This window comes from Rattus rattus, chromosome 11 (genome assembly GCF_011064425.1).
Source record: "Rattus rattus isolate New Zealand chromosome 11, Rrattus_CSIRO_v1, whole genome shotgun sequence".
Lineage (NCBI taxonomy): Eukaryota > Metazoa > Chordata > Mammalia > Rodentia > Muridae > Rattus > Rattus rattus.
Window position 1 is genome coordinate 91,094,812 of NC_046164.1, and position 11,334 is coordinate 91,106,145.

At 40.0% G+C, this 11,334-nt stretch overlaps 1 pseudogene; it reads right to left on the reverse strand.

Moving 5' to 3' along the window:
- Nucleotides 1–2,096: 2,096 nt before the first annotated feature.
- LOC116912052 lies at nt 2,097–11,030 on the reverse strand (annotated as a pseudogene).
- Nucleotides 11,031–11,334: the final 304 nt, after the last annotated feature.

Genomic DNA, 11,334 nt, shown 5'->3' on the forward strand with positions numbered 1-11,334 from the left:
GTTCATGCTGTTACATGTATATCACACCTTTATTCTTGTTCTTAGTGAACATACCATGCATTCTTAGAAATGACTAGAGAAGGCTGATTGGCATATGCATTTTACAATCATCGGAACTATCTAATGACTCAAAATTCTCCTATTATTCTGAAGTCCTTCTTTGCAGAACATCTACATGAAACAAGTATCTTCATTTTCTACCTATCAAAAGAGGTCTATAGATACTGTGCCATGATTTGACTTTCTCCACTGAAACTTAATTCCTATTGCTCCGCCAAATCCTTAACATAGGTGGGGAGTTGGAAGATATCTATAATCCTGGAAACATACTTTTCCAGGTAATAGGAACAATTAAAAAACACTGCTCAGAAAGCCACCACTCAGAGATTTCCCTCTGCAACTGTTTTCTCAGAGTGAAGTCTAGGTAACTTACCTATTAACTGGGATTGTATGAGAACCTTGAAGAATATATTTTAGACCAAGCTCAATTGCTTCATTCCTCAATCACCTAGCCATGGGAAACTCTATGTGCAGTGTTAAAAAGTTAATTGGAAGAAAGACCATAACATATGCCTTAATCTAATCTTGGAAGTGACACCTATCATTTGTGTCATGTTCCATTGGCCATACAGACAGAGCCTAGCAGAATATGGAAGAAGAGTGTACAAGGAATGGATCCTAGGAAGCAAGGACAATTCAACTTGATCAATAAAGAAAAGACAGGGTTGGGCCTAGACTCAATTACCAGAGTATTAAGTGTGAGATATAGTAAAATAATTGAAAGTTGTATTAAAATAACGGAAAAAGAGAAATTGTAGACACAACTTAATGTTCAGCCACTCACAATGGCTGATTTGGGGAACTGAAGGCAGGCACTGTATAATTCTTAGTGATATTTAAGCTTTGATGGTGTTCTCACTCCTTTTGTCAGACTTCCTGTCTGCATCTTCTTTGATAGGATGCTAGCTCCTGATGATTTGCTTCTCCAGCACAATCACTAACTTAGCCAGAGTCACAGTACCCTGACATTGTCAGTACACTATTAACACTTTCCCAAACTCGCCCATCTGCAGACGCAATCTCTATTTTCTGTGTGGAGGATTAAAGCCAGTGCCTTGCTTGTAATGAGCCAGTGCTTACTGCTGAGTTATAGGGCCGCGCTCTATTTATTTTGATACATGGTCACACTAAATTGTCCAGACCGGTCTTCAACTTACTCTGTAACCACAACGACCTTGAATTTATGACCCTCCTGCCTCAGCCTTCTAAGTAGCTAGAGTTATGGGCTATGCCACCTACTCCAGCTATAACCCAGCCTTAAAGTAATTCAACAGGAAATAGTTCCAGCTTGAAATAAAATTATTTTGTTGTGGAAATCCCTCAATTTCTTATATTAGTTGAAAATACCCTATCACAAAGTCTGTTTTGAAAACTAAAGCACACTATCATGGCTTAGGTCTCTCTTCCTTTATCCCACACAGGTTTGGCCACTCCATCTGAACTAATACCGTGTGGGACTCCAGACAGTGATTTAGTCAAGTCTTGCTGAAAGAAATGCTAGTAGTGGAGTGAAAAAGGCAGTAGGTAGAGATACTTCCAATGATAACCAGGGGGAAATGTTAGCAGGTTAAGATGAAGAAAAGATAAACAGGTTGAGATTCATACAGATGGGGGTGTGGTTGTGCAGGTGTCAGAATCAAGAGAGTGTAAACGGGGAACAAGGTGAACAGCAAGGCAATATAGATTTGAGCTGGGTTGAGTAAAAGCAGGTCACGCACATGAAGTTACAACAGGACTGAGGTTAATGTGAAAGGCTAGCATTTTTAGAAATTTATTTTTATTTACCTTTTTGTAAGTTTTTGGTGAATATCTATGAAAACAAACCCATAAGCTCTGATGGTAAATACAGAATAAATGAAGAAAGCCAGTTGTGTGACTCCTAACATTCTAACTCCTTTATATTATTTTCCCTCTAATCCTTTTTTATTCATTAAAAAAAGACATTGTTTCATTTCTGCGAGCAGGCATGGATGCATGTTCTTGTAGGTGTGGTGGGCTCAGGGCAAGTGCAGATCAAGAAGGTGACGACTTGGTGGCTAGAAAAGAAAGGAGAGGGTTATATAATGCTTCTGGGAAGTCTGGAGGAAGTACTCATGGCATGCTAAGCCAACAAAATGGTTAAGAAACTCTTGGCAATCTAGCTGTGATCACTGTTAAAGTCCAGTTTCATCATGCAGGAAAGGACACCAAGGTCCTTTTGGTTGTTCGTGAAAGCAGCCTGCTCTGTGTTTGTGAAGGGAAGGAACTCAGTTTTCAAGAGTTGACAGCTGTTCTATTCCCATCTTATCCTTCCCACTATACTTTTGGAAAACAGCAATCAGGGACCATATGCATCATTCAGTCTTTGTAGGCTTGGACACTTTTGCCAAGCTTAGGAGCGAGGCCCGACTAGGACTTCAGCTGATAGTGGATGGGACAGGAGTTCCCTGTAATTCTTAAAACAGAGGATATGCCTCTTTCCAAACAGCTCTCATCTTTTGATGTACTACACTATTCCTTACTTCACTGAGTCTTGCTGGTACACTGGATCCAATAGATTTCATTTTTGTCATGAGCGCTTAGGATCCTTCATGCTATGTTTTTTTTTAATAAATAGGGCATAAACACTTTATCTGTTTACTTGTTTATTTATTTGTTTGTTGGCTTTTCAAGATATGATTTCTCTGTGTAGCCCTAGCTGTCCTGGAACTTTCTCTGTAGACCAGGCTGGCCTCAAACTCACAGAGATTTGCCCAATTCTGCTGCATATAAATGGTTTATATTGAAGTTGCTTTTAAATTTATCTTAGCTAATACATAAAACAAAAAAATTATGCGAAATACTGGGTTCTTTGTAATAGTTGGATACATGTCCATAATGGGTATTGGTCTAAGTGAGTATAAACGTGACCATGCACCATAGCTACCATATCATTTCAAATGATGAAAACGTTGAAAGTCCTCTCAGAACATTATTACCTAGAGTGACTGTACTAAGCAATCAAGACTTCCTGCATTGTGAAAATACAACTTATTACCCATTCGTCCGCTATTTCCCATCCCTCCCCTTCCACTGTAAAATTCTTTGATATCAACTGCAAAGAGCATTACATACCTTTATACTGTTAGAGTATAAACACGCTGAGAACAGTGAGAACACATTGTGTGTATCAAAGCATATGGACTTTAATATGGTGATTCAGGAAAGTTAAAAACACTGTACAAGTAGGAGCCATATAGTATCTCGTAGGTTTCAATGTACCTGAAGTCTAGTCACTGTCCTATGCATGCATTCCTGTTGGCACTCAGCATTCTCTATCCCAGTGTCTAGCACTTAGGAATGTATTCTGCAGGGTGCATGACCCCACTGAACCTTCGTAAGTTTGTTTAATATACCATATTAACTGTGTGTCCATACTCTCAATGTGTGATTTTACCATGCCTGGGCTCCTCAGTGTTAGAATTTCTAACTTTCTATTACCCTTTGTTTGGAAGAAAACACATACTAAAACACACACACACACACACACACACACACACACACACACGTAAGTGCATTTGCATACACACACGTTTAGCTTGACTGCAGGAAGCCATCAAGGATAAGATTAACAAATGTCTATACAAATTGATACTATGTCATTGGGATGGATGTGATACAAGATTCTTTATTTACCAGTTGATATGTTTTCCTACAGAAAAATGAATGACAATTTCTTCCATTGTTTGCCTCTATGAGCAAATTTTGTGGAATAAGGTTTTCCCAATGCTTATTTTTTTAATCTTCCCTGCTTTATTTATTTACTATAGTAAGTTACCCCAAGATGAATAGAAATGAGGTAAGCTATTTTGAAATAGAGCATTTTATGGCTGGAACAATTATCACGGCTTTATTAAAAAGTTTAGGTTAAAGCCTAGCATGTCTATAATGAGTATTTGCTTTTTAAGCGCTCAGAAGCAACATTTAAATTTTGTGTGATGAAATGCATCATCCTTGTTGCAATGCTTACCTTACTGCCTAAAGGAAACTCCGAAATGAACTTTCACAGTAGAACATTTCAAAGTCTTAACATTTGTTATAGACATAAGTATGGGGAGTGCAAACAGTAATAAGTAATAGAGTTTTTAAAAAATCTCCACAGTACTATTTAAACTCTCCATCTTGGCCTTGATTTGAAGGCCTTATTTTCAGCTAATGCTCATGATTCTTATTTTTTGAGAAACCAAAATAGAAGGAATTCACCTGCTTGCATTGAGCAAACTGCAAGTTCGCCTACATCTAAATTCGCGTGAATATCTTGCCCTTTCCATTACCACAGGAGATGGGGGCGGTGTAGACTCGGGCCTTCTTAGAGCTTATCTCCTCATCTTCTATTTAGTTACATCTGTAGGTGTCCCCACCTGATTATCATCATCCCTTGCATTGGCTCTGAAGAATTATTCCTTCAACCTGCCTTTCATTCCACCTAAGTTCCTATTCCTTCACTTAGATTCAGCGGGACTTCGCCCCGTAAGACAATTTGTGTGCACTGTATCTGATTCGTCTCCTTTTCTCCCCTTACGAGCCTTCTATTGTGAAGTTTTGATCTTACTTCTCAGACCCAGAGCTCCAAAATCGCTCTCTCCTCCTGGCTCACTAAGTTCCCGCAGCTTGCTGTTGCCACTCATGCCCGTGCTTCCAAATTCTTGTGGCTGGCTAGGGTGCACTCTTGGACACCATACTGTGCCACCGCACCTTGCTCGAACCCAGTTGAGTCGCCACTTGAGGGAAAACCCCACACAATCATACTTTAGAATCAACGGGTAGCACAATAGTTGGGTGCAGAACCTAGCATCCGAGTTTTGTAAACTAATCTATGTTAAAAATCCTCTGTTGGTGATTCCTAGATGATCTACCACACAAAACATCAGCCTCTGGTTTCTTACATTCTGTCTGCCTCCCTGGCTCTCTGCAATCCAAAGGGGCCTTGCCCTTTCTCCTGCCTTCCCTCTGCCCCCTCTGCCCTCTGCTCCCCTTCTTTTATAAGGGTGTTCCCCTCCCCATCCACACCCATTTCCCGTAACCCCAACATTCCCCTACACTGGGGGTCCAACGTTGGCAAGAACAAGGGCTTCTCTTTCCTTTAGTGCCCAACAAGGCCATCCTCTGCTACATATGCAGCTGCAGCCATGGGTCAGTCCATGTATAGTCTTTGGGTAGTGGTTTAGTCCCTGGGAGCTCTTGTTGGTTGGCATTGTTGTTCTTATGGGGTTGCAAGCTCCTTCAGCTCTTTCAATCCTTTCTCTATTAAGGGAAAATTCTACCACATTTAACCTTTTCTGTCAAAAACAAAAACAAAACAAAAAGAAAAAAAGAAAACCTTCTCTCTCAAATATAAATTGAGCACAACTATTAGCATTTTGTAATTTATAATGTATAACACACTCTGTTATCTATCCGAACTTAAAACAGGATTATAATCCCATATCCGTTATGTCCTGGTTTAGCTTGTATATTATCTGTAAACTATCTTCTCAAATATGTTCTCCCAATGCTAAATAGCCTAGGTTGGCTATGACACTTTAACTAGTCTTCAACCCCATCAGAAATTCGAGAATAGCTAATATTATTTGAAAATAGAGGAAGCCTAACACAGCCAGAACTGAGACAGATTTTAGAGACAGCTGCCTATCTGCATAGTCCCTGTTGGAGCACCAGTCTTCAGCCTTCTGGCCCAGGATCATTGGACAGACCTTTGAAACAGGAAATATTAAGGACTAGCTTATTCTGTCTCAGAACTAAGCTGTCCTGTCCTGTAACTTGTGTCCTCTCATGAACAGTATAAGTCTGTAGAAGAAGCAGGCAATTTCTGCCCAATGGCTACCTTATTATCACAATGTACAACCTCACCGAGGTGGGGATGCTCAGTTTTTTTCTTTGAATCCACAAATGGGGTGCTGTTAGGAGCAAATGTGTCTCAACAAAGAGTGAATAAATAACATTAAATGTCACATCCTGTGGATTTCTGACATTTTTGAAAACTATATCTATGTAAAGCAATCTGGACTGTTGTCCATTAACTACTCTCAGCTATTTCTAAATAAAATATCGTGCAACCACCCTAGCAATTCAGAGCCAAGAATTTGCTATCTAACTTTTAACTCTTGCATAATCATTTCAGATCAATTTGTAATGGCAGTCATAGAAGGTCTGGGTCTAAGCTCTGCATTGTTTTAAAAAAAATTGTATCATTAGGAGAAATTTATACCAATTAAAGTTATCAAAATAAATTCCTCACTAATGTAAGAAATTATAACTTCAACTATGTATCAATATAAGGATTTCTACCAAATAAGCTTATGGCTACACAATCAATTCTAGCTATATCCTCCCTGTGAAATTCTGATCACTACTAAATTCCCCAGAAAGACCACAGAATAATCACCTCTAGCCCCCAAAACTAGGAAACTGGGACAATGACGCTTCATAACTTCTTCCTGCTGAATATTGGCATTGAGATATCTTGAAGGGGAGGAGGGGAGGAAAAATGAGGGAGATGGTTGGCCTTCAGAGGTGATTGTTAGAGTCTCTGATGTTTGTGTCCTGACTGGATCCAGTTGAAAGTCCATGAGATCAGGAGTTTAAGCAGGTCAGTTCAGCATGCCTACTGAAGAAACTCACCAAAGCTGTATGTTCTGTAATCTATATATCTCAAAACAAAATTTTACTACCATCAAAATATCTGCATGGATCATATTAGTCTGTGAAGGGTGTTTAGACTAGTTAGGATGAAATTTTGCTCCAATCATAAGTCTTCATTCATGTCATGTGAGGGATGGCACAAAGGACTTTTTTTTTTTATCTAATTCTTCAGGGGGTCTGCCTCTATCAAATCTGATTCATATAACTCTGGAAGATGTGTTGACACTAATCACCTTTTCCAAATATGCAAAGACAAAAGCTTTCTCCCAAATCAGCATATTCTTCAGTTGGCAACCAGGAAAACTTGTAGCTTGCTTGCCCTCTCTTCCAGAGGAATGATAAGGCAACCACGAAACTCATAACCATATTCATTTTGATATTAAAAACAAATTAAGTAAACTAAACAAATTCTGTATGAGCCTACTCTTAGGCCCGTTCTAACTTGTCATGCCAGAATATTAACCCAAAATTCTCATGGAGCCCAGGAACAAAGAATATGAATATCCTGCAGATTATATTATACTATCTATCTGCTATGCTCTCTGTCTGGACCTATAGACTTCTATTTTATTAATACCTGTTCATAGCAGGCAATTATCATTGCTCTCTGTTTAGAGTCAATGAGTATATTTTTTCCCTTTACTAGTTCTGAATCACGGGTGAAATCCCCTACGTGACTCGGACAAAATCTGTATGTTAATCTACCCTAAAAGCAAATAAACAAGCCTTTGAATTAAATCATATGCCAATCAACATCTGCCCAGAGAAGTAGGCAGCTTCCATTCTCTGGCTCTCTGTCACTCAGAGCAGCCTGTATTTATCACAGCGGGGGAACTCAGAGCCTCCAAGTGGACAAGGTTCCTGTGCTTGAGCCATCATGAGACTCATCTCTGCTTTGTTCATTAAATTTCTAAATTTCTAACCAAATTTCTAACTCATAGGATGAGAATCTTGAGTTTCTGTTCGACTCTTGCTTCATACATTAGATTGCCACCTGCTGTGTGAAATATAAAAACATCATCCCCTGCTAACGCCTGCTAGGCACAGACAGACAGGCTGACATGTTCTCAGCCTGGCAGACTCTGACCCAGAGCTCCAAAAATTGTTCTCTCCTTTCTGGCTCACTAAGTCCCCATAGCTGGCTGTTACCCTGCATTCCCTGCACTTCTAAATTTTGGTGGCTGGCTGGGGTGCACTCTAGGACATCATGCTCTGTCACAGTACCTTTATCTGGAACCCAGTTGAGTCGTCACTTGAAGGAAAATACCACACAATCAAAGTTTAGAATCAACAGGCAATCGCTGGGCACAGAAGCTAGCACCCTAATTTTGTAAACTAATCTCTGTTAAAAATCCTCCAGTCATGGATCCATCCCACTGGAACTGACAGTCTCCGGCTACCTACATTCCACCTGCTTCCCTAGCTCTCCACAGTCAAAAGGGCCTTCCTTCCCTTTCTCCTGTCTTTCTTCTTCCTCCTCCTGCCCCAGAAGTCCCACCTACTTGCCCAGTGATTAATCCCTTGTAATGTTTATTTATTTATTAGGGGGAAATTCTACCACATTTATTCACTTATTCACTGTGGAATTCCCATCAACATATTTTGTTATTTATTATTTTTAGCATGTTTAATATTATATTTGAATTACCCATCATACTTTAAATACTTAGTTGTTAATACTCAGAATGATCTCTCTTCATACTTTTTTCACCTCATGGGCCTATATTTCTTACTATTCTATGTGAAACCACTATTTGTCTGGTCTCCAAACTTTGGCGTTACTTATGATCAATTCATTGCCTCTACTCTCTGGGGTCTCCTACAGTCTTGTGACTTTCGATATCATATCCTACTCCCCAAACTCCTGTATATTTCAAGTTTCCTCCGGAGCCTCCTTTTGTGTATTCACCTGTCTACTCATTTCAATATGTGTGACTCATAAGCATATTGAAGTTAAGCAAAAATACCAAATTTTGATTACCTCAGAATATCTATTATTTGATCTTTGTTTCAAAAAACAGAACTTAAAATTTCCCATTAGCCTTGCCACCAAGAGAGATAGAATAAATAAACCTCCTTTATCCATGATTTCAGAAAAAAAGACATTAAAATGCATTCAGACTTGAGTCATATACCATTTCCTATTGCTACTGCCACCATATTGTGTTTATTCCCTTTTTAGTTTTATTCATCTTGATGATTCTCACTAACATCTAGTATTATTGGTTGAGTGGAATTCCTTTTATAAGTTACAATGAGTCTGTGAAGTAAAGTGTCTCATGATATAACATTATTAGTACATAATTTTGAAAGGCAATGAGCTAAGATGAGGTCCTACTGAAGTAGGAAAACTTCTAATCCAAGAGTGAGAAATCTGCTACTTTTCCTGTGGAGTCACACTGAAGTTTCTATTTGTTCCACATAGGACAACAAAGCAAGAACATGATTTCATGAGTCCAAGTGGATAAAGAACAGAGTGGACTTTGGTGAAACAGTCACTTACAAGTTATGTGAGAGACACCTATGGTGCAGTTTTTGTGCTAGGGTGGACTCTTATGGAGATGAAGACATCAGGGTCACCCTGCTTCTGTAAGTAACCACTCAGCCAGGATACCACCAATAATGCCACAAACATATTAATGGATTACCATGTAACTCCCCAGTGACATAACAGATTAACAACTGAACAGGGGTGGAAGAACCAAAGATAAGTCTGAGAGGAACTTGGTCCCTGCTGTGGATGGTAGGACGTGCAACTCAGACTGAGCTATCTCAGGTTGATTTTGTGATGGGAAAGTCTCAGGGTGGTAGTCTTCCTATATTCGATATGGTATAAAATCTCTTTAATGAAGGGTGTCTTTCATCTGAGTATCCCCAGCAATGCTGAAAGTACGTATAGAGTAGAATCATAAGCAGGGAGAGGCTACATTGATTTTTATCTTGATATGATCTAGAATCATGAAAGAAACAAAACATGGAGCATATCTGTAAAGGATTTTCTAGATTAGAAAAATGGGGTGGAAAGAATGTAGATATCACCGTTGTGTATGATCTAGGGCCCTAGATTGAATAAAAATGGAAAGAAAAGTAAATTAATCAATCTTTGTTTTCTCCCTCTTGACTGTTGATGCAATATAGCCAGATGCCTCAAGTCCCTGCTGCCATGATTAGCCACTATGATGGACTTCCTGTCTCAAACTGTGGGTCAGCATAAACCCTTTCTTCCTTAAGCAGTAAATAATTGCTGACAGGAAGAGATTCTTTGGGGGTGAAGCAAGCTGCACATTTATGGGGCCCATCAGGAAACTTGGTAAGGTAGAATGGTCTGAGTCCCTGGAAACTTGGGGTACACACCTGAGATGGTAGGTGACTTCTTACTCCTTGCCAGACTCCTGGTCTGGAGCATATACCACACTTCCCATATAAGGAAAGGTGATCTGTAATCACATAGGCCCAAAAGAGAGCTATCCATCCTAATGAGGTACCTATAGGCCCTGAAGGTCTAGCCAATAAGCTCCCCTTCCTAAACATTCTTCCCTGCAAAAGGTATTTAATCTCTTGTCCACCCTGAGAAGTTTGTATGCATCCATTTTCCACAATGAACAGTCAATAAATAGTATGGATAAATACAGACTGTCTTTCATAAAGAACCACCATGGGGAGCATGGAGAAGGCCTTCGTCTACAGCCACTGCCTAAATCCCACATAGAAGGCCCATGGCCCATCCGGCACCCCCAGATATGCTTTGCCAAGTTAAGGACGATCCGATAGCTGCTGAGCTAAGCCAAAGCTCCGCTCTCCCCAGTCCCCACCCAGACCTTTTTTGTGTTAGGCTCTTCAGCAACTCCCAGCAGTGCCTAGATGTCCAAGAGTTTGGACCTCGTTGCAGGCCCACGAACCCCAACACTTTGTCCCTGACATCTCTGTGCAGTTCTTCAGTCGCAACTGGAAGCCAAGAGGTCAGGAAATATTGGCTTCGGCTTTCTCACAGCGGTGGAGTGGGATAAGTACAGCCTAACTTCCTGTGCTTTGCCTCCCCAAAGACTGTGCCCAACTTTGGCTGGACTGCAGCCCCAAACACAATAGCGTGGTGTTCATAGTTACCATCTGTGCTGGGATGGGGCGTGATGATGCGGGTGACTGAGTTTCTCCTGCAAGGAGTTCCTCACCTCTGCTCCTTAGCAGCTCCTTACCTGCTCCTCATCTCTGCTCCTCACCTATGCTCTTCACCTGTGCTCCTCACCTGTGTTCCTCACCTGTGCTCCACACCTGTGATCCTGTAAGAAGGTTTTCACTTCACTACTTCCCATTGTGGGTGTGCATGCAATAATTACTTTGCTCTGTTGTTGCTCTCTCTCTCTCTCTCGGGAGTGAATAGAAATAGACTGCCCAAGGAAAACTGATGAATAACATGGAAGAACCCTGTCTAATAGTGACATCAAAGAAAACATGGTCCAACTGTCCTTGATTTCAGGCTTCTGACATTTCAGGTTTTAATGTAAATTCACTGTTTAATTCTAAAACTTTAACATTGATTTTATTAGAAAATGCATAAAGCTTCCATTATCCTTTAAAAATAAACTTTACTTTAAATTTGTACTTTTAAAAATAAAA